Source organism: Tachyglossus aculeatus, chromosome 2 (assembly GCF_015852505.1).
Source record: "Tachyglossus aculeatus isolate mTacAcu1 chromosome 2, mTacAcu1.pri, whole genome shotgun sequence".
NCBI classification, from domain to species: Eukaryota; Metazoa; Chordata; class Mammalia; order Monotremata; family Tachyglossidae; genus Tachyglossus; species Tachyglossus aculeatus.
Window position 1 is genome coordinate 165521589 of NC_052067.1, and position 20869 is coordinate 165542457.

The following is a 20869-nucleotide window of genomic DNA, read 5'->3' on the forward strand; positions in this document are numbered from 1 at the left end:
CACTGTACTAAGCGCTTGGGAAGTACAAATTGGCAACATATAGAGACAGTCCCTACCCAACAGTGGGCTCACAGTCTAAAAGGGGGAGACAGAACAAAACCAAACATGCTAACAAAATAAAATAAACAGAATAGATATGTACAAATGCTCCTCAATAATAATAATAATGATGATGATGATGATAGTATTTGTTAAGCACTTACTATGTGTCAAGCACTGAGTTAGATACCAGGTAATCAGGTTGGACACAGTCCCTGTCCCCCATCGGCCTAACAGTCTCTGTCCCCATTTTACAGATGAGGTAACTGAGGCCCAGAGAAGGGAATCAATCAATCAATCAATCAATCGTATTTATTGAGTGCTTACTATGTGCAGAGCACTGTACTAAGCGCTTGGGAAGTACAAATTGGCATCACATAGAGACAGTCCCTACCCAACAGTGGGCTCACAGTCTAAAAGGGGGAGACAGAGAACAGAACCAAACATACCAACAAAATAAAATAAGTAGGATAGAAATGTACAAGTAAAATAAATAAATAAATAAATAAACAGAGTAATAAATATGTACAACCATATATACATATATACAGGTGCTGTGGGGAAGGGAAGGAGGTAAGACGGGGATGGAGAGGGGGACGAGGGGGAGAGGAAAGAGGAAAGGGAAGTGACCTGCCCAAGGTCACACAGCAGACATGCGGCAGAGCCAGCATGAGAACCCAGGCCTGGCCCAGGCGTGAGCCCCTAGGCTACACTGCTTCCCTGGGAGGAAGCAGGGAATGCTTCCTGAGGAAGCAGGCTATGCCGCACAAGCCTGGAAGGGACGAGATCTCAGTCCTATTCCTGGCTGTGCCACTTCTCTGCTGTGTGACCTGAGGCAAGGCACTTCACTTCTCTGTTTCTCCATTCCCTCGTTCATTCATTCAATCGTATTTATTGAGCACTTACTGTGTGCAGAGTACTGGACTAAGCACTTCATGAAATGCCTGTTCTCCCTCCCTCCTCAGACTTTGAGCCCCACGTGGGACAGGGAGTATGTCAGATCAGCATGGGAGTCAGAAGGTCATGGGTTCTAATCCCAGCTCTGCCACTTGTCCGCTGTGTGACCTTGGGCAAGGCACTTCACTTCTCTGGGCCTCTGTGACCTCATCTGTGAAATGGGGGATTGAAACTGTGAACCCCACGTGGGACAGGGGACTACATCCAACCGGATTTGCTTGTATTCACCCCAGCTCTTTAGAACAGTACCTGGCACATAGTAAGCCCTTAACAAATGCCATAATTATTATTATTATTATGAGAAGCAGCGTGGCTCAGTGGAAAGAGCGTGGGCTTTGGAGTCAGAGGTCATGGGTTCAAATCCCGGCTCCACCAATTGTCAGCTGTGTGACTTTGGGCAAGTCATTTAACTTCTCTGGGCCTCAGTTCCCTCATCTGTAAAATGGGGATTAAGACTGTGAGCCCCCCGTGGGACAACCGGATCACTTTGTAACCTCCCCAGTGCTTAGTACAGTGCTTTGCACATAGTAAGCGCTTAATAAATGCCATCGTATATATATATAGTAAGTGCTTAACAAATACCACAATTGTTAATCTTGTTTACCCTTCTGACACTACTTGTGAGGCCAAAATTAGCCATCTGTAGAACTCCCATTATTTTAAAATTTTACTGTTTTTCTAGAACAGCTAAATTCATTTTATAATACCCATCTTTTAAAGTACAATGGCACTGAAATGTTTCCTGCCCTAGTCTTAGGGGTGAGATTGATTTTGGAAATATTGCCGCCTCTTTCCTGTGATTAAACAGAGCAGGATTGAATGGCAGCAAAGACAATTAGCATTGCAAATGAAAAGAAGTGTGCGGTACATTAACGGTAGATTTATCTTCGTTATTAAATTGGACATTCCAAGTGTTGGGGAAGCCCAAATCCCATGTGTAATAGTTTCCATAATAAAGGAGGTGGGTCTTTTTTTAGTCTGATCTTCTAGAGTACCAAATACACCGACATATTTCATGTCGTTTCTTGGTCATGTGTAATTTTTGACAGGCTCAAATGCAAATCTTTTAGGAGTCTTACTCTTCAGGCAGATGAAAAAAAGCACTCATGTTACTGATCACTTGTAAGCCGGAAACTTAACTCGCTTTATGTATTGGGCTCTTCTCCCTAGCTCACTATGGGCAGGGAGTGTGTCTGTTTATCAATGTACTCTCCCAAGAGCTTAGTACAGTGCTCTGCACAGAGTAAGCCTCCAATAAATATGATTGATTGATTATCATACTCTTGGGGTACGCTTAGTGGTGAGCCACAAGTTTCTGCATGCAGGTGTTTGATTTCCACAACCACTCCTTGGTGTTATTATAATTGATCACTCAATCCATCAGTGGTTTTTATTCAGCGCTTACTCTGTGCAGAGCCCTAAGTAAGCTGTTGGGAGAGTCCTATAGAGTAGACAGATACGATTCCTGCCCTCAGTGAGCTTGAAATCTAGTGGAAGATACAGAACGTGCCCCTGTGGATAAGACCATGTGCTTGGGAGTCAGAACGACCTGGGTTCATTCATTCAATCAATCCTATTTAGTGAGCACTTACTGTGTGCAGAGCACTGTACTAAGCACTTGGAAAGTAGAATTTGGCAACAGATAGAGACAATCCCTCCCCAGTAATGGGTTCATGGACTAGTAGGGGGGAGACAGACAACAAAACAAAACAAGTAGACAGGCATCAATAGCACCAAAAATAAATAAATAGAATTATAGATACATACACCTCATTAACAAAATAAATAGAATAATAAATATGTGTATGTATACACAAGTGCTGCGGGGTGGGGAAGGGGGGTAGAGCAGAGGGAGGAAGAGGAGAGAAAAAGGGGAGCTCAGTCTGGGAAGGTGTCATGGGTTCTAATCCTGGCTCTAACACTAGTCTGCTGTGTGACCTTGACCAAGTCACTTTGCTTCTCTGGGCCTCTGCTATGTCATCTGTCAAATGGGGATTAAGATTTAGCCCCATGTGGGACAGGGACTGCTTCTAACCTGATGATCTTGTATCGACCCCATTGCTTAGAATAGTGCTTGATGCATAGTAAGCATTTAACAAATACCATTATTATTATTATTATTATTATTATTATTATTATTATTATTATTATTATTTGAAAAGCAGAGAAGGAGCATGGCTCCGTGGAAAGAGCACGGGCTTTGGAGTCAGAGGTCATGGGTTCAAATCGTGGCTCCGCCAATTGTCAGCTGTGTGACTTTGACTTGACTTTGGGCAAGTCACTTAACTTCTCTGTGCCTCATTCATTCATTCATTCATTCAATCGTATTTATTGAGTGCTTACCTCAGTTACCTCATCTGTAAGATGGAGATTAAGACTGTGAGCCCTGCATGGGCCAACCTGATCATCTTGTAACCTCCCCAGCACTTAGAACAGTGCTTTGCACATAGTAAGCACTTAATAAATGTCATCATTTTAAAATAAATTACAGGCAAGGAGAAGCAGCAGGGTAAAGCTAGACTTATCGGGTTGAACACACAGTCTCAATCCCCATTTTACAGATGAGGTAACTGAGGCACAGAGACGTTAAGTGACTTGACCAAAATCACACAGCTGATAAGGGGTGGAGCCGGAATTAGAACCGACGACCTGTGACTCCCAAGCCCGGGCTCTTTCCACTAAGCCACGCTCCTTCCCAAATGTTTCCAGAAGTCAGACTGAGGATTTCTGGGAAGTGGGCACCAGCCTAGCCCACTCAACCCACTCCTTCTCTCTAGTGCTGACATTTAAGGGGATTGGGGAGCAGCATGGCTCAGTGGAACGAGCCCGGGCTTTGGAGTCAGAGGTCATGGGTTCGAATCCCTACTCCACTACATGTATGCTGTGTGACCTTGGGCAAGTCACTTAACTTCTCTGAGCCTCAGTTACCTCATCTGTAAAATGGGGATTGACTGGGAGCCCCACATGGGACAACTTGATCACCTTGTAACCCCCCCCCCAGCACTTAGAACAGTGCTCTGCACATAGTAAGCGCTTAACAAATGCCATTATTATTATTATTATTATTATTATCAGGGGGTCTGGCTTGAAAGAATGGAGGCCCCCTCATCCCACTTTCCGAGCTTGTCCTCTAGACTGCAAACTATTTTGATTGCTTTTGAATAATAATAATAATAATAATAATAATGGCATTTATTAAGAGCTTACTATGTGCAAAGCACTGTTCTAAGCGCTGGGGGGATACGAGGTGATCAGGTTGTCCCACGTGGGGCTCACAGTCTTAATCCCATTTTTTACAGATGAGGTAACTGAGTCACAGAGAAGTTAAGTGGCTTGCCCAAGGCCCCACAGCTGACAAGTGGTGGAGCCGGGATTCGAACCCATGACCTCTGACTCCAAAGCCCGTGCTCTTTCCACTGAGCCATGCTGCTTCTCCAATCATTTTTTAATCTTTTTCCCCACCTCATTATTTTTCATGGACTTAATCGTTGGCATAGCAAGGTTTCATGATCACATAGGGAATGCAAGGAACACATCTACTGGTGCTGAAGAGAAATGACTCTTGTTTTCTCCCAAGTACGATTTCTCTGCACCCAATAGATGCTCAATAAATGTAGCCGATTTTATTTTCTCCCTGACTGACTCCCTTCAGTACAGGTTTCTCCAGCATTGTACAATACTTGGCACATAGTAAGCGCTTAACAAATACCATCATTATTATTATATGGTACTCTCTCAAGTGCTTAATACAGTGCCCTGCACACCATAAGCACTCAGTAAATACCACTGATTGTTTGATTTTTTTAAACGTTTGCAGCTACATGTGCTGGTGTGGCAGTGTTGTGTTGTAAAAATAGCTAGGTGTAATGATAATAATAATAACTGTGGTATTTGTTAAGCGCTTAGTATGTGCCAGGCACTCTGCTAAATGCTGGTGTGGATATGAGCAAATGGAGTTGGACGCAGTCCCTGTCTCATGTGGGGCTCACAGGCTCAATCCTCATTTTACAGATGAGGTAACAGAGAAATGCAGTGATTTGCCCAAGGTCACACAGCAGGCACAGTAAGTGAACATAGAGCGGAGACGGGGGAATTAGTGGAAAGAGCACAGGGTGGGAATCAGGAGACCTAGGTTCTGATCTTGCCTCTGCCCCTTGTGTGCAGGGTGACCTTAGGCAAGTCACTTAACTTCTGAGTTTGAGTGGTTGCCTGTCAACCTACAAATCAAGCAAAAACTCCTCACTCTCATGCATCAAGACTCTCTATCCCCTCGCCCCCTCCTACCTCACCTCCCTTCTCTCCTTCCCCAGCCCGGCCCACACCCTCCGCTCCTCTGCCACTGCTAATCTCCTCACTGTACCTCGTTCTCACCTGTCCCGCTGTTGACCACTGGCCCATGTCCTTCCCCTGGTCTAGAATGCCCTCCCTCACATCCTCCAAGCTAGCTCTCTTCCTCCCTTCAAAGCCCTACTGAAAGCTCACCTCCTCCAGGAGGCCTTCCCAGACTGAGCCCCTTTTTTCTTCTCCTCCTCCCCATCCCCCCCTCTGCCCTACCTCCTTCTCCTCCCAAGAGCACCTATACATATGTTTGTACAGATTTATTACTCTTTTTTCTCATTTTCTTAATGATGTAACTTCTCTGAGCCTCAGTCACCTAATCTGTAAAATGGGGATTAAGACTGTGAGCCCCACGTGGGACAACCTGATCACCATGTATCCCTCCCAACACTTAGAACAGTGCTTTGCATGTAGTAAGCACTTAACAAATGCCATTATTATTATTATTATTATTATGTGCATAATTCTATTTATTCTGACAATTTTGACACCTGTCTACATGTTTTGTTTTGTTTTCTGTCTCCCCCTTCTAGACTGTGAGCCCATTTTTGGGTAGGGACCGTCTCTATCATCATCATCAATTGTATTTATTGAGCGCTTACTATGTGCAGAGCACTGTACTAAGCGCTTGGGAAATACAAATTGGCAACATACAGAGACAGTCCCTACCCAACAGTGGGCTCACAGTCTCTATATGTTGCCGACTTGCACTTCCCAAGCGCTTAGTACAGTGCTCTGTGCACAGTAAGCGCTCAATAAATACAATTGAATGAATGAATGAATGCAAATTTCATTTATTTATTTATTCAGTCGTATTGATTGAGCACTTGTATGCAAAGTACCATACTAAGCACTTGGGAAACCTTGATACAGCAATAAAGTCACATTCCCTGGCCACAATGAGCTGGGGATTCCATATCTGTTCTCCCTCCCACTCAGCCCGTGAGCCCCATGTGGGACGAGGTACTCTGTCCAACATGATTATCTTGCATCTACCCCAGCGCTTAGTTCAGCATATGGCACATAGTAAGCATTTAAGAAATACCACGTTTATTTCATTGACACACCTAACATCTCAATCCTGCCGTCCACCTCTTGCCTACGTCCTGCCTCTGGCCTGGAATGCCCTCCCTCTTCATGTTCATTCATTCAATCATATTTATTGAGTGCTTAATGTGTGCAGAGCACTGTACTACTTCTCTCCCCCTCCTCCCCCTCCCCACCCCCCCCTGCCTTACCTCCTTCCCCTCCCCACAGCACCTGTATATATGTACATATGTTTGTACCTATTTATTACTCTATTTTATTTGTACATATTTATTCTATTTATTTTAGTTTGTTAATATGTTTTGTTTCGTTCTCTGTCTCCCTCTTCTAGACTGTGAGCCCACTGTTGGGTAGGGACTGTCTCTATGTGTTGCCAACTTGTACTTCCCAAGCGCTTAGTACAGTGCTCTGCACACAGCAAGTGCTCAATAAATACGATTGAATGAATGAATGAATGAATATCAGGCAGGCAATTCCTCTCCCCACCTTAAAAGCCATATTGAAGACACATCTCCTCCAGGAAGACTTCCCTGATTAAGCCCTCATTTCCTCTTCTCCCACTCTCCCTTCTGCATTGCTCTTGCACTTGGATTTACTCCCTTTATTCCCTCAGCCCCACAGCACTTGTGTATGCATCCAACCTAGCACTTAGTTCAGTGCCTGACACATAGTAAGTGCTTAATGAATACTGAAGTTATTAATGATAATAATAATAATAATAGTGGTATTTGTTAAGCACTTATACATGCGAGGAACTGTACTAAGAGGAGGGGCAGATACAAGCAGATCAGGTTGGACACAATCCCTGGCCCACATGGGGCTCACAGTTTCAATCCCCATTTTACAGATGAGATATCTGAGGACCAGAGAAGTGAAGAGACTTGCTCAAGGTCACACAGCAAACAAACGGTGGAGCTGGGATTTGAACCCATGACCTTCTGACTCCAGGCCCATGCTCTATCCACTGCACTATGCTGCTTCACTAAAGCAGTATTATTATTGACTAATCAGTGCTATTTACTGAGAGCTTACTCTGTATAGACCATGTACTAAGTGCTTGGGAAAGTCTAGTATAACAGAGTTGGGCAAAACGGTCCCAGTCCCCAATGAGCTGAGGGCCTAGAAGGTACCTGAGGACCTCCAGCAGCTTGGGGAGATTTTGGAGCTAAATTGAGTAAGGGGGAATCTGATTTTTCTTCCCAGAACTTTGGGGACTACTTATACTAACAATAATGTTGGTATTTGTTAGCTAGGGACCTAAATGAAGTTTTCTCCTCATCCTCAAAAGCAGTTAGTCCTGCCTGAGGAAACTGACAAGAAAGAATACATAATAATAATAATAATTATGGTATTTGTTAAGCACCTACTATGTGCCAGGCACTGTTCTAAGCGCTGGGGTAGATACAAGGTAATCAGGTTGGATAGGGTCCCTGTCCAACAACGGGCTCACAGCCTTAATCCCCATTTTAGAGCTGAGGGAACTGAGGCTTGGAGAAGTTAAGTGACTTGCCCAAGGTCACACAGCAGACAAGTGGCAGAGCCAGGATTAGAACCCAGGTCCTTCTGACTCCATCCACTAGGTCACTGCCCCACATGCTGCACATTTTCTGGCCCCTGGCCTGCCAAGTCAAGGGGGCGGGTGTGCACTGTCACTAGTGAGGATGTGCCAGAAGGTCATGGGTTCTAATCCTGGATCTATCACTTGTCTGTTGCGTGACCTTGGGCAAATCACTTGGCTTCTCTGGGCCTCAGTGACCTCATCTGTAAAATGGGGATTAAGACTGTGAGCCCTAGGTGGGATAGGGACTGTGTCCAACCCGACTTACTTGTATCTACCCCAGCACTTAGTACAGTGCCTTGCACACAGTAGGTGCTTAACAAATACCATAATTATTATTATTATTATGTGTTCTTTCCTGTCAGTTTCCTCAGGCAGGACTAACTGCATTTGAGGATGAGGAGAAAATTTCATTTAGGTCCTTGGCTCCTTGTCGGAGGGCAGGGAGATTGTCTTAGTAGCACTCCCCTGACTGGGGGAAAATAAAATGTCAAGAAAGTGATGTCATTGGCCTTGGGAGTCTTTGAAGTCTTCCAGGATTGGAAAGCGAGAGGCATTTCTGGGTTGCCTAGCAATAAATCTACTGATGGTATCATTTCTGCCTCACAACTTCTTGCTCTGGCTCTGTCCCTCTCTTTCCTCCCTCCTTCCTTTCTCCTTCCTTACTTCATTCCTGCTTTTCTTCCTACCTTTTCTATATCCCCTCCCTTCCCACTTTGCTTCTCATTTTCTCCATTTCCTCTCCTCATCCCCTCTCCTTCCTCTCCTCCTTTTTCCCCTCCCTTATGTACTCTTAGGAGGACTAAGCCTGGCTCAGTCCTGGCTAGGAAGGAAAGTTGGGCTCAGTCCTGGGCTAGTGGAGATGGGGGCCGGGCCGGACACAGCCCTGGCTAGCAGGGAAAGTGGACCAGGCCAGGCTTAGCCCTGGCTAGGAGGGAAGGCATCGGGTTCAGCCCTGGGCTAGTAGGGATGGGGGCAGGCTTTAATAATTAATGATAATAATAATTATGTTATTTGTTAAGCACTTACTGTGGCAAGGAGTGCATCTATTTATTGTTGTATTGTACTCTCCTAAGCACTTAGTACTGTGCTCTGCACACAGTAAGTGTTCAATACATATGATTGAATAAATGAATGAAAGAATGTGCCAGGCACTGTTCTAAGCGCTGGGGTAATCAAGTTGGACACAGTCCCTTTCCCACATGGAGCTCATAGTCTTAACCCCCATTTCACAGATGAGGGAACTGAAGCACAGAGAAGTGAAATGACTTGCACAAGGTCACACAGCAGACAAGTGATGGAGCCAGGATTAGAACATTCTGATCCCCAGGCCTGCACTCTATCCACTAGGCCATGCTGCTTCTCTTTCCTGCTCTATCAGAAGGGAAGATGAGGGGGATGGAGGAAGGGGAAGAAGAAGAGATGAAGAGGGAGGGAGGATAAGCCAGTGGGGGGAAGGAGGGGAAGAAGAAGCAAGGAAGAGGGACAGGAGACGTGGAGGTGGGGAGGAAGAGCAAGGATGAGGGGAAGGTGAGAGACAGAGGAGAAGGAGGGGAAGAGGAGGAAAGAAGAGGGAGGGAGGGTGGAGAAGTGGGTTGGGGGAGGAAGGGGGAGAAGAGGGGAAGAAAAGGGATGGAAGAGAAGCCCATGGGTGAAATGGGGAAGAAGAAGGGAAGAAGAGGGATGAAGGAGAAGTAGGAAGGGAGAGAAGAAGGGAAGAAGGGAGGGATGGAGAAGAAGCCAGTGGGGTGAAGAAGGAGGGACAAGGAGGGACTAAGAGGGATGGAGGAGAAGCCAGCGCGGGCAAGGAATGGAAAAAGGAAGGAAGGGTGGCAGAAGGCCAGAGAATAATAATAATTAGTATTATAATGATGGCTTTTATTAAGCACTTACTATGTGCAAAGCACTGTTCTAAGCGCTGGGGAGGTTACAACATGATCAGGTTGTCCCACGGGGGGCTCACAAGTCTTAATCCCCATTTTACAGATGAGGTAACTGAGGCACAGAGAAGTGAAGCGACTTGCCCAAAGTCACACAGCTGACAATTGGTGGAGCTGGGATTTGAACCCATGACCTCTGACTCCAGAGCCCGTGCTCTTTTCCGTTGAGCCACGCTGCTTCTCAAACCGGTGGCGGGGAGGAAGGGGAAGGAGGAGGGGGAGAAGAAGTCATGGGGAGTGACAGAGGAGAAGCCGGTGGGGGGAAGGAGGGGAGAAGAAAGAAGTGGGATGGAGGAGAAGTAGGGGAGGGGAGGAAGAGGATGAAGAAGGGAAGAAGAGGATTTGTGGAGAAGTGGGTGGGGTGAGAAAGGGGAAGGAGGGGTGGGCAGGAGTGGATTCAAGTGGGAATCCAGGCAGGCTGAGCGGTAGAGAGGTGGGAGCCCCCTCCCCAGATGCATGCACGCACACACACACACACACACACACACACACACACACACACACACACGTGTTTGGGAGCCCCAACCCACCTCCACACACATAAACCACGTCCACCCTACCTCCTTCGAGGCAGGTTGAAGAACATACAGGAGCCCCCCCGCCCCCAAGAAACACCCCGCCTACACACACACTCTGCCTCTTCTCCCTCTCCCTGAGAAGCAACATGGCTCAGTGGAAAGAGCCCGGGCTTTGGAGTCAGAGGTCAGGGGTTCAAATCCCAGCTCTGCCAACTGCCAGCTGTGTGACTTTGGGCAAGTCACTTAACTTCTCTGGGTCTCAGTTCCCTCATCTGTAAAATGGGGATGAAGACTGTGAGCCCCCTGTGGGAGAACCTGATCACCTTGTAACCTCCCCAGCACTTAGAACAGTGCTTTGCACATTGTAAGCACTTAATAAATGCAATTACTATTATTATTATTATTATTATGGGTTGCACGAGGAAGAGATGGGAGCCCCCACCCTCAGACACACACACACAAACACGCATGGCCCACCTTCACACGGTCGGCCTCCGGTAGCTGGAGGTTTTTGCTGGAGGCACAGACCTGGGCCAGAAACCCAACCCAGTGGGCTGCAGTGGCCACGCTAGTCCAGCCGGCCTCAGCCCAGACCTAGAAGAAGCAGCGTGGCGAAATGGATAGAGTCTGGGCCTTGGAGTCAGAAGGTCACGAGTTCTAATCCCGGCTCCGTCACTTGTCTGCTGTGTGACCGTGGGTGAGTCACTTCACTTCTCTGGGCCTCAGTTCCCTCATCTGTAAAATAATAATAATCATAATAATAATAATGATGGCATTTGTTAAGTGCGTACTACGTGCCAAGCACTGTTGTAAGCGCTGGGGTAGATACAAGGTAATCAGATGGTCCCATGAAGGGCTCACAGCCTTAATCCCCGTTTTACAGATGAGGTAACTGAGGCCCAGAGAAGTGAAGTGACTTGCCCAAAGTCACACAGCTGACAAGTTGCGGAGCCAGGATCGGAACCCACGACCTCTGACTCCCAAGCCCGGGCTCTTTAAGCCACGGTGCTTCCCTGTGAATGAAAATTGAGGATTGAGGCTGCGAGCCCCATATGGGACTGGGACGATGTCCTGCTCGATTTGCTTGTATCCACCCCAGCACTTAGCACAGTGCCTGCCATATGGTAAGCGCTTAACAAATACCATCATTATTGGGTTTTTTTAATGGCATTTATTAAGCGCTTACTATGAGCAAAGCACTGTTCTAAGCGCTGGGGGGATACAAGGTGATCAGGTTGTCCCACGTGGGGCTCACAGTCTTTATCCCATTTTACAGATGAGGGAACTGAGGCACAGAGAAGTTAAGTGGCTTGCCCAAGGTCTCACAGCTGACAAGTGGCAGAGCCGGAATTCGAACCCATGACCTCTGACTCCAAAGCCCGTGTTATTATTAGACCCAGACCCAGCCCAGGCCTGGCCCCAACCAGCAAACTGAGTTCCCTGATAAAACACCTCTGAATCCTCCATTAGTGTGTGAATGAACTGAGAGATGGTTTGATTGTACTCGCTTCCTTTAGAGTTTAGCAAAGGCTACAATCTGCAGATGAAGTTAAGCAGTGAATGGCTTTGCTGGAGCCCACGTAGTTTGGGGAAGGAGGCTGGAGAGACAGTGGGATTAAGCTACATTTTTCCCTTCTCTTCCCAGCCCACTCAATCAACAGTATTTATTGAGCACTTACTCTATGCAGAGCACTGTACTACGCATTTGGGGGATTACAATACCGCAGAACTAGCAGATGCGTTCCTTTCATTCATTCAGTCGTATTTATTGAGCACTTACTGTGTGCCGAGTACTGGACTAAGTGCATGGGAGAGTATAATATAACAATAAACAGACACATTCCCTGCCCACAATGAGCTTACCTCCTTCTCTCTCACTCTCTCTCAGAGTTGCCCACAGAAATGTACCTCACTCTTCAGATCTTGGCCAATAAAACTAATAATTGAGGTATTTGTTAAGCACTTACTATATGCCAAGCACTGGGTAGATACAAGGTAATCAGGTCAGATATAGAGTCCCTGTCCTGCATGGTGCTCACATTCTAAATAGGAAGAAGAGGCATTGAATCTACATTTTACAGATGAGGAAACCGAGGCACAGAGAAGTTAAATGTCTCAGTTCCCTCATCTGTAAAATGGAGATTACGATTCTGAGCCCCATGTGGAACATGGACTGTGCCCAACCTGATTACCTTCTGAGGTCAGGGGTTCAAATCCTGGCTCTGCCAGTTGTCAGCTGTGTGACTTTGGGCAAGTCACTTAACTTCCCTGTGCCTCAGTTCCCTCCTCTGCAAAATGGGGATTAAAAACCTGTGAGCCCCCCGTGGGACAACCTGATCACCTTGCATCCCCCCCAGCACTTAGAACAGTGCTTTGCACATAATAAGCACTTCACAAATACCATTATTATTATTATTATTATTACCTTCTAGCTACCTCAGAGCTTAGTATAGTTCTCAGCACATAGTAAACCTTTATCAAATGCCATTAAAAGAAAGAGACTTCAATCATTCAAATCAGTGGTATTTATTGAGCACATACTATAATAATAATAATAATAATAATGGCATTTGTTAAGCGCTTACTATGTGCAAAGCACTGTTCTAAGCGCTGGGGGGATACAAGGTGATCAGGTTATCCCACGCGGGGCTCACAATCTTAATCCCCATTTTACAGATGAGGGAACTGAGGCTCAGAGAAGTGAAGTGACTTGCCCAAGGTCACACAGCAGGCGTGTGGCGGAGCCGGGATTCGAACCCACGACCTGACCATTGGCGGAGCCGGGAATTGAACCCATAACCTCTGACTCCCAAGCCCGGGCTCTTTCTCCTGAGCCACGCTGCTTCTCTTCTACTATGTGCAGGGCACTGTACTAAGAGAATAAAATACACGAGAATTAGCAGATACGTTTCTTAACCATAAAGAGTGACTTGCCCAAGGTCACACGGCAGTCAAGTGCCAGAGTCAGGATTAAAACCCAGGTCCTCTGACTCTCGGGCCCAGGTTCTTTCCACTAAGCCATGCTGCTTCTCAGTTTCCTCAGTTGCCAAGTCACCAGCTCGTGCAGAGATTCCACCGATCAATCAGTGGTATTTCTTGAGCACTTACTGTGTGCAGAGCACTGGAATAAGCGCTTGGGAGAGCACGTAGAACAATATAACAGATACATTCCCTGCCGACCCCTTTTAGACTGTGAGCCCACTGTTGGGTAGGGACTGTCTCTATATGTTGCCAATTTGTACTTCCCAAGCACTTAGTACAGTGCTCTGCACATAGTAAGCACTCAATAAATACGATTGATGATGATGATGACCATGAGTTTATAGTCTAGAGAAGCAGCATGGCCTAGTGGATAGAGCACGGGCCTGGGGCAGGGATTGTGTCCAACCTGATTAACTTTTATGTACCTCAGCACTTAGAACAGTGCTTGACACATAGTAAGTGCTTAATTAATACTTTTATTATTATTATTATTATTATTATAGGGAGTAGATTCTGTTTCCAACAAAGACCGTTCTAGCGCACACTGAATAGTGACTAGAGTCCAGATCTGGGAGTCAGAAGGACCTGGGTTCTAATCCCGGCTCCACCATGTGCCTACTGTGTGACCTTGGGCAAGCCACTTCACGTCTCTCATTGAAGCAGAGTGGCTCAGTGGAAAGAGCCCGGGCTTTGGAGTCAGAGTTCATGTGTTCGAATCCTGGCTTCACCAGTTGTCAGCTGTGTGACTTTGGGCAAGTTACTTAACTTGTCTGTGCCTCAGTTCCCTCATCTGTAAAATGGGGATGAAGACTGTGAGCCCCCCGTGGGACAACCTGATCACCTTGTAACCTCCCCAGCACTTAGAACAGTGCTTTGCACATAGTAAGCGCTTAATAAATGCCATCGTTATTATTATTATTATTCTCTGGGCCTCAGTTACATCGTCTGTAAGAAGGGGATAATAATAAAAATAATAATAATTCTGATATTTGTTAAATGCTTACTTTGTGCCAGGCACTGTACAAAGCTCTGGGTGGTAACCAGCAAATTAGATTAGACACAATCCTTGTCCCATGTGGGACTCACAGTCTCAATCCCCATTTTACGGATGAGGTAACTAAGGCTTGGAGAAGTGAAGTAACTTGCCTAAGGTCATGCAGCAGACGGTGGTAGAGCTGGGATTAGAACCCAAGATCTTCTGATTCCCAGGCCCGGGCTCTACCCACTGTGCCATGCTGAAGAGTGTGAGCCCCATGTGGGACAGGGACTGTGTCCAACCTGATTAACTTTTATCTACCCAGTACTTAGAGTAGTGCTTGGCACATAGTAAATACTTAATAAATACCATAATAATTACTATTATCATTAATAATAATAATAATTATGGGTTAAGGATCGTGACAAGGCAGACACTCTCTACTATTTATCTGGCCTTATTCTAAGAAACACACCATGACCTCCCTTCAATCAGTTCTGTAGAACCAAGTCTAGCTGCCAGAAGAATTGTGAAGGGAGGCAGTAGCCAAAGTGCAACAGTAAACTTCCTTTTACTGAGATTTTATCATTCAATTATTTCCCATATTCTCAATCTCTCAGAGCCAAAAGGAAACCATTAAGTTCAAAATCCCTGTACCTTCATCTTCGTACTTCTTTCATGCTGTTTTTTAAGAGCGTCCAACTGGTCTGTTTAGATAAATAATAATAGTAATGGAACTTGTTAAGCTCTTACTATGTGCAAAGCACAGTTCTAAGTTCTGGGGAGGATACAAGGTGATCAGGTTGTCCCACAAGGGGCTCACAGTCTTAAGCCCCATTTTACAGATGAGGTAACTGAGGCACAGAGAAGTGAAGTGATTTGCCCAAAGTCACACGACTGGCAAGTGGCGGAGCTGAGATTTGAACACATGACCTCTAACTCCCAAGCCCATACTATTTCCAATGGGCCACGCTGCTTCTCTACATCTGGCCCTGGGTTTCGAAAGACCATTGACGTTGAACTGGTTGGGTACAGGGGATTTCAAATTCTTCTTCCAAATGTTATTGCGTTAAAAAGAACATTTTATGTTTTATTTTTCTTATTCCCTTTGTGGGGCAGTGACAGGTTCGATAGTCTGTAGAGCAACATAATACAACAAGTTATACTAAAAATAAATACTATTGGCCAAAATGGCAAGGATTAAGGGAAACGGTGCATTGGTCTAAAGGGTAGCAGGGAAATGAAGAATGGGAGGAATTCTTGGCCGCGTACTTTGTTGATAAAATTGAAACCATCTAAAATCTCCCTTCCCCAAACCCCATCCCCTCCTCCTGCCCTTTCTTTGCCTCTTCCAACTTTCCCAGCCATGTTGCAAGAGGAGCTCTCCCACTTCCTCTCAAAATCCACCTCTTCCACCCTCTTATTCTGTATGAAAACAATTGCCTCCTTCTTTCTTCTTCTTTCTTCTTCTTTCCTCTCCCTTCTTTCTTCCTCTCCTCTTCTTGCTTCTCCTACTTCTTTCTTCTTTCTTCTATTTTATTTTGTTAGTATGTTTGCTTTTGTTCTCTGTCTCCCCCTTCTAGACTGTGAGCCCACTGTTGGGTAGGGACTGTCTCTATATGTTGCCAGCTTGTACTTCCCAAGTGCTTAGTACAGTGCTCTGCACACAGTAAGTGCTCAATAAATATGATTGATTGATTGATTCTTCCCTCTCTGTCTTCCATCTTCAACCACTCACCCTCCAGTGGCTTCTTCCCGTCTACTTTCAAACACACCCGTGTTTCCCCTAAAAAACCCCCCTCCCTTGACCCCATGGCTCCTACCAGTGATCGACCCATCTCCATCCCACAACTCCTCTCCAAACTCCTGGAGCGAGTTGTCTTCATCCGCTGTCTCAAGTTCCTCTCCTCCTATTCTCTCCTTGACCCCCTCCAACCTGGATTCCACCCCCTTCACTCTACAGAAACTGCCTTCTCAAAAGTCACCAGTGATCTCCTTCTTGCCAAATCCAAGGGCCTCTACTCCATCCTAATCCTCCTCAACTTTTCAGTTGCTTTTGAGATTGTGGACCACCCCCTTCCCCCAGAAATACTATCCATCCTTGGCTTCACTGACACTGTACTCTCCTGGTTCTCCTCCTAGCTCTCTGGCCGCTCATTCTCAGTCTCTTTTGCGGGCTTCTCCTCTGCCTCTCACCCTCTAACCATGGGGATCCCTCAAGATTCAGTTCTGTCCCTTCTATTCTCCATCTACACCCATTCCTTTGGAGAACTCATTCACTCCCATGGCCTTAACTACCATCTCTATGTGGATGATTCTCAAATTTACCTCTCTTGTACTGAACTCTCTCCTTTTTTTAATGGTATCTGTTAAACAGTATGTTCTAAGCACTGTTGTACGCCTTGGGGTAGATACAAAACAATCAGGTTGGACACAGTCCCTATCTCACCTGGGGCTCAAAGACTAAGGATAATCACAAACTTCAGTCATCGTCATACAAGGTCCTTATCCTTAAACAGTGTTTTTGAAAAAATTCAGGATAGAAGTTTGCAAAACTACAACCACCTGAGCTAGTGTCTATATTTTTCCCTTTCTTCTCAGTGTTCTTTCTTCTCTTGATACTTTTTTCCATGGTTCATTCATTTATTCATTCAATCGTATCTATTGAGTGCTTACTGTTTGCAAAGCACTGTACTAAGCGCTTGGAAAGTACAATGTATGGTTTTGTTCTTCCTTCCCTCGTTCCTTTCTTTCTCTGCCCTACAGATAGGACACCAACACATACATGCATTATTAATGCTTTTCTATGAGATATGCTTTTGTGGCGAGAAAGCTTTTCTGCCTCTCTGCTGTAATTAAATGCTTTTTCACTCTCTTTATTCTGCTGATTGTTTCCCCCCCCCTTGAATAAGTAAGATGGAAAGAGACAGAAGCAAAATAGAAGTTTAAATAGAGTCTAAGTTACTCATTACTTCTCTAACAGCAAGGTAAGAAGAGAAGGCTATATAAAATGGGATATCCATAATAATCAAATGGGCGGAATCTTTTCGAGGATTGACTTTCATTTTTATAATTAATTACTCTCTCTCCCTCCATCAAGTCACCGGGAGAAAGATGGGATGGGACAAAAAACACGCTGAGATAACCTATATAAAAACTGAATGAGACCAAGCAGAGAATCAGAGGGGCATCATTAAAAGGTGAAAAACCAGGGGGTAACCCCATGGGGGTAAGGCCTTGGTTGATTAACAATCCAGAAATAGAAATCCTGTCTGCCTCAAGAGTTTTAAAGAATTACATCTCAGGATGATGAATCCCCTCCCACCAGAAAGAATATATCACAATTTTTAATAATAATAATAATAATGATGATGGCATTTATTAAGTGCTTACTATGTGCAAAGCACTAGTACTGGGGAGGTTACAAAGTGATCAGGTTGTCCCGGGGAGACTCACAGTCTTAACCCCCATTTTCCAGATGAGGTAACTGAGGTACAAAGAAGTGAAGTGACTTGCCCAAAGTCACACAGCTGACAATTGGCAGAGCTGGGATTTGAACCCATGACCTCTGACTCCAAAGCCCGTGGTCTTTCCACTGAGCCACGTTTTCTCCAGTTAACTTCCAACCATCATTAAGAAGTTATCATTAGGGAAGCAGTGTGGCTTAATGGAAAGAGCCCGGACTTGGGAGTCAGAGGACGTGGGTTCTAATCCTGGCTCTGCCACTTGTCTGCTGTGTGACCTTGAGAAAGTCATTTCACTTCCTCTGTGCTTCAGTTTTTTCATCTGTAAAATGGGGATTAAGACTAGGAGCCCTATGTGGAACAACCTGATTATCTTGTATCTACCCCGGTGCTTAGAACAGAGCTTGGCATATAGTAAGTGCTTAACAAATAACATTATTATTATTATTATTATTATTATTGGTATTATTAAGTCTCTGTCTTGTCAGATACCAATTTAATATTCAAGCATGATTTTCTCCAGTCCCTTATTTTAGACACTAACATACAATAGCTATAATTAAGTGCTTAGTACAGTGCTCTGCACACAGTAAGCACTCAATAAATACGATCGATTGATTGTCCTCACATGTCAAAGACTATACTTCTCCAGGAAACATGATTAATAACAATCATTAATATTATTATTGTTATATTTAATGTTAACTAAGCACCAATCACTGTGCTCAGCACTGGGGTAGATGCAATACTGTAAGCTAAGACACAGTTTCTGTCCAAAATAATGATGAAGATGATGATGATGATAACAATATTTGTTATATGTTTACTATCTGCCAAGTACTGGATCATAATCTGTGGATTTAGTTGAACATCGATATCAATCAGGCAATCGTAGGGAACATGTCTACCAGCTCTGTCACATTGGACTTTCCCAAGTGCTTAGTTCAGTGCTCTGAACATAGTTAAGCTCTCAGTAAATACTACTGATGACGAATACTTCCCAAGTACTTGTACTTGTACTTCCCAAGCGCTTAGTACAGTGCTTTGCACACAGTAAGCGCTCAATAAATACGATTGATTGAATAGCATCTGCTGAGTTCACATAGTACTGGAATTCAGACAGCAGTTGGATTTGTTCACTATTCAATCATATTTATTGAACACTTACAAAGTGCGGGAATATGTCTGATTATTGTTCTATTGGACTCTCCCAAGCGCCCACAACGAACTTACAGTCTAGAGGTAGGGAGACAGACATTAATATAAAAATAAATGTGACAGATATGGGGCTAGGAGGGGGGATGAAGAAAGGGAGCAAGTCAGGATGACGCAGAAGGGAGTGGGAGAAGAGGAAAAGGGGGGCTTAGGGAAGGCCTTTTTACTTATAATAATAACGATGGTATTTAGTCAGTGCGTCCAATGCTCCAAGCACTGTTCTAATGATACAATTGGTTCGAAACCACATCTTAAGTTGGCGTGCTGTAAGCCAGAATGTTTTTTTTTTTCCAAAGGGACAATGTTGTATGAGAGGGATCATTACTAACCAAAGCCCTATTATCAAAATGCCCCCAATCATGTACTTAGAAGTGAGTAATGTAGCTTCACTAATGTAGTTCTATTGAAATAATAATCATACTGACATGAAAATCACAAGAGAAGTACAAAAAAAGTACATTTAAAATATGGTACTGTTCTGGTGTTTTCTACAGTGGGTTTCATTCCTCCCCGGCGTGGCTTAGTGGAAAAGAGCATGGACTTCGGAGTCAGAGATCATGGGTTCCAATCCCAGCTCCGCCAACTGTCAGCTGTGTGACTTTGGGCAAGTCACTTAACTTCTCTGCTCCTCAGTTACCTCATCTGTAAAATGGGGATTAAGACTGTGAGCCCCCCGTGGGACAACCTGATCACCTTGTAACCTCCCCAGCGCTTAGAACAGTGCTTGGCACATAGTAAGTGCTTAGTAAATGCCATCATTACTATTATTAATAAATGGTGCTTATTGAGTGCTTAGTGGGTGCAGAGCACTGTACTGCTTTGGAGAGTGCAATAGCTCTCATTTCATTCATTCATTCATTCATTCATTGAGTCAGTTGTATTTATTGAGCACTTACTGTGTATAGAGCGCTTAGTAATAACAATAATAATAATAATGATGGCATATAATATATATGTATATGATGGCAGGTCATATACATATATATGTATTATACAGTACTATATAACACCAGACTAAGCCCCACTTTTCCTCATCTCCCACGCCCTGACTTGCTCCCTTTGCTCTGCCCACCTCTCCCCACCCCACAGCACTTATGTATATATCTGTCATTTTATTTATTTATATTGATGTCCGTTTACTTGTACTGATGTCTGTCGTTCCCCTGCCCCCCAGACTGTGAGCTCACCGTGGGCAGGGATTGTCTCTCTCTTTTGCTGTATTGTACTTTCCCAAGCGCTTAATTCAGTGCTCTCCACCCAGTAAGCACTCAATTCGATTGAATGAATGAAAAAGACATGCTCTCTACACAGTAAGCGCTCAATAAATATGATTGAATGAATGATGAACAGATACATTCCCTGCCATAATGAGCTTACAGTCTCCTAGTCCCTCTCTTTTTTGTATCATCCATGAATTTGGATTTTTACCCTTTAAGCACTTGCTATTCACCCCACCACACTTATGGACATATCTCATCAGTTCACTCATTCCGTCGTATTTATTGTGGGCTTTCTATGTGCACAGCACTGTACTAAGCGCTTGGGAGAGTATGCTATAACAATAAACAGACACATTCTCCGCCCACAGCGAGCTCACAGTCTGTAACTTACAAATCCATAACACAGAGAAGGAGGATGACCTAGAGGCTGGGGTCTCTGTGCTGACTCAAGTCAAAGGAGGAAGGAAAAGCAGTGCAGTCTAATGGATAGAGTGGAAGTCAGGAGGACATAGATAATCATCCCTGCTCCACCATACGTCTGTCGTGTGACCAGGATTAAAACCCACTAAAATCCTAACTCCCAGGCCCGGGATCTACCCATTTAGGCCAAGCTAC